The following is a 4,207-nucleotide window of genomic DNA, read 5'->3' on the forward strand; positions in this document are numbered from 1 at the left end:
ATATGTATAAATATAAAATATCTTTCACAGAATATTTTTACAGAATGCTATTTAGAGAATGTTAGGGCTATACTTTTTCCCTAAAAATTGAATGAGATTTTTTTTCAGCTATATACTGGAAGTTTTTCTTTCTTATTCTTTATTTTTATTTCTGAATGCTACATTTTTATTACATTCTTAATAACTTGACATTCATACATAGAATATCAATGTCTTCTAGTTAGAAATATAAAGAATATCACTAGTGACTATTCAGTGGTTTTCTGCTTCAGTATAGTTCAGCTTGAGAACTCTCTAGGAACACAGACATGTTTCTTCATTCTCTTAGCTATTTGCACATCATTAAATTTGTTTCACATATACTACTGGAAGACTTCAGAATGATATAAGTTATTCTCTTCTTATGATAAGTGGTTTTATATACACTCTACATTTTCCTGAGCACTTGTCTAATACTTATATCATGATATAGATATATGTATGTTAAACCATTGTTCTGATAAATTAAAATTGAAACCCTGCTACTATTCTAACTTTTTACATTCCTTCAGCTGTAAAGCTGTGCATGGACTGTTAGAACTAAAAGCGAATAGGCTAGGATAAGCAGTAGCTGCAAATCTATAGTCTTAGATGAAGACCCAAGTTTCAGTACCAGAGGGATTACAGAATAAGTGCCTATAGAAATGCTTCTTTTATTTTTCTATAGAGGTTTAGAGTATGCATGGGTCATCAGCAATCGATGTGTGCATGTAAACCTTATTATTTCTTACCCTTTTTCCCCCCTTAACAATACAGAGTTGCTACATACCTATCTTATATTCATTTTTTTGACAAAATAGAAAAAGTAATATATAAGAAAAAAATCAAGAGAAATATGAATAATTTCAGATTGGCTCTGATTTTGAACTCTTGTGCCAAAATCCCTATTTTTCTCAATCCTATTTAGGTAATAAAGGTAGAAAAATCATGATGAGAACAAATTTAGGTGCCATCCAATTCCATATACTACAGGGAACTGAATGCAGAAGTTACCAGATAGGGGGAATTACATAATACTAATTCAAGTATTTGTTTCCTGATAATAAATTTTGCATCATACGCATTTATTCATTTATTCATTAATTCCACCAATCTTCACTGATTGGCATTTTTCAGTTGGTTTTCTAGATACTATAAGTAGATAGCTGTCCCAAGGGGATAAATTGTTGTAAATATAGGTAAACAAATGGGGAGCTAACCTAAATACAGTGTAAAAAATATTTTTTAAGAATACACCAACTAAGCTGAAATATATTCTACTAAAAATAACAGGGCAGTGTAAGAAGTTGGACAGAGATGCTTATATAGAATTTTATTTATATAAACTTGAAAAACAAGAAATAATAATCCACTGTGATGAAGTTACAATAGTGATTACTTTTGTAGGGTAATGCATAACAAGGGACATGAAGAGGCTTCTATAATATAAATAATATTGTGCAAAGTGTGGTTGCACAGATGTGTGCTCTTTATGAAAATAGAGTCATTCTTAATGCTGTGCACATTTTCCTGTTTCACTGTCCTATACAATATGTATGTGTAGTGTGTGTAAAGATATACATGCATGTATACATGTGTGTTGTTATACACATTCATATAGACACATGTATAGATGTAGGTATCCATACATAAACAGTATATACGCTGTGCCTGTACATGTGTGCTTATGTCTATATGTATGTAGAATGTCCTTGAATGTCCAATATCTAACAATTGTCAAGAAAAAAAAGAAAAAATGAGAATCTATTGAGGCTGACCTGGTATTCTGATGTACCATGGATAAAGAGTCCAATTTGGTAAGAGGACTAATATGAATTCACTAGCTTTCAACTCAAAATGAGCTATTCATTTGTAAGTGAAGCACACGTTTTAAAAACATCTACATGTACATGTATATAAATATGAAGTAAACACAGATTTCTGTATCAGAGGCCAACTAGTCAGTCTGATTATTTACTTACAGAATATCTTTGTGCTGATTCCTCATGTCCCAGTCTCTACTCATTGTGATGAGGATAGATGTCATCTGCTCTTGGAAGGAGGGGCTATACTAGATAAGCAGAACTCCAAAATTATTCCAGCTCTTATATGTAGAAGCTTACACACCTGCTACTCCCCTCTGAAAAAGGGAAGGGAGACACCTTATCTCTCTAACATAAACATTCCTCTTTGAGAAAAGGAGGTGATAACCTTCTGTAATGTTAACAAAGGGCTCCATGAACCATAAATATCTCTTTGGTGATCCCTGTCTTTAAGTTCCAAGATTTTTTTGCCATTCGTTTATTCTTTAATACATATCACCTGTATGTTTGACTCAGAAAGAACTGACCATGTATAAATTTTTTCATATGGAATAATTTTGCAACTCGAGACTAATAATATTTGTAAAAGTACTCATTTTAAAATTTAATTAGTTGTGTGCCTTCATTTGCTGTGAAGATATTTTAAGAGTTCTTTCAAATACAAGCTAAATTTTTCAAAAATCACACAGACAAGAAGAGCTTTAAATTTTTGCACCCTCACAAATGTTTGGTGAAATGTATAAAATTCAAATCAAAAGATACTTGAGAATGTTACGTCTAGGAAAGTTGCAGGCTCTCAGAGAGAGAGAGAGAAATCATAGAGAAAAAAGGAAGATATTATGAGAATTAAGGTTGCTCAATACCTAGAAATGCATGGAGAATGAAAAGAAAGTTTTTGAAAATTAAGAATATTGAATGAAACAGCTGAAGGATGAGTGATGTATATGGCTGGAATTCATTATCTCATGCAGAAATTCATTTACTTAACACTTTGTATCTTAGGTACATAATCCTTAATTTAAGTACTAGAAATCCAGCGATATATAAACTATTTTATTAGTGATAAAGTGAAAAAGTAGGAAATTAAAAAGTCAGTTTTATGCCACAATTCTTCCATATTACTTTGTTCGTTTAGTGGCCTTAGCCATATTACATCTACACAAAAAGTTAATGTTGAATATTTTAAATTTTATTCTTTATTTTACCAAAATGAAAACTTGAAAGTGCATTTTCTTCAATCAAAAAATGTTTTTATGTCATATAAAAGATTTATAGTAACTTCTTGTGCTTCTATTCATGATTTTCTGTATATAGAAAGAGATGGCGACCAATATTTCTGTGACCATCTCAACTTTTTGTTTGGTAGGTAATTTTAATATTCTACTTTCAGAAAAAAATATCAATGTTTACTCTCTTAATTGGAAAGATAAACAAGGGGAGAAATCTCTTTTGTACAAACTAAGCTTTTTCCTCTTACATTTCTGAATAGATTGTAGCATGTTCTGTGTAAATTGATGCTGAAGGGAAGAAAAAGAAAATTAGTACAGATGTTTTAAATATTCTTTCAAAAATAATTTAATTATTTTTAGGGTTCCCCCCCCCGCCCCCCAGATCCTTCTTTTTTTGTATGTATTCTAATCATGGCCCTCTCTCTGGTTTATTCATTGGTAGGGTAATGTTGCATTATTAGCTACAAAAACTTTTGGAAAACTTATTTCACAGAGAGTTACTAGAGCATAATGAGCATAGTGACTAAAAACTTGGGCTCTGGAACAGATTTTGTAAGCTCAGATACAAGGTTCACTATTTCCTGGCTTTGTAACCTTGACAACTTATAGAACATGTTCTTTTCCATGGCTCAATATCTCTCTCTCTCTCTCTCTCTCTCTCTCTCTCTCTCTCTCTCTTTCTGTCTCATAGAAAATGACAGTAAAATAGTACTTATAACATAAAGTTATTATATAGTTATTATATGGCTTATAAACATGAGAGAGGCTAGGACTAAATATGGTTATCAAATTGACTATAATCATATGTGTAAATACTTTATTAAACTGGAATATATTCACATATCACTTATGTAAAAATGATAATAAAAAGAAGTATATTTTGATAAAAGAACATATTTCTACATTTGAGCCTAATAATCTTACCTTGGATTGACATTTTTGTGGAACTAGCCTAGAATGAAACATTTAGTTTTGGTTTGTTTATTTGTAATTTTTGGATAGAAATATTTGACTTGGGAGGCTGTTGTGAAGGCCAAACAATATAAATTATTAATTCACCAAAATATTTAGTTCAATTTATCTATGTATCATCTATCTTTCTTCTATCTATATACATATTTACTTATTCATATATCC

The 4,207-nt window shown here is 30.8% G+C and overlaps 1 long non-coding RNA gene across 1 annotated transcript in view; it reads left to right on the forward strand.

Moving 5' to 3' along the window:
• The window catches only part of LOC111736645, a 611,781-nt gene that overhangs the window by 457,048 nt on the left and 150,526 nt on the right, over nucleotides 1–4,207 (forward strand). The gene's annotated exons all lie outside the window — the stretch shown is intronic.

Source organism: Pteropus vampyrus, unplaced genomic scaffold (assembly GCF_000151845.1).
Source record: "Pteropus vampyrus isolate Shadow unplaced genomic scaffold, Pvam_2.0 Scaffold21, whole genome shotgun sequence".
Lineage (NCBI taxonomy): Eukaryota > Metazoa > Chordata > Mammalia > Chiroptera > Pteropodidae > Pteropus > Pteropus vampyrus.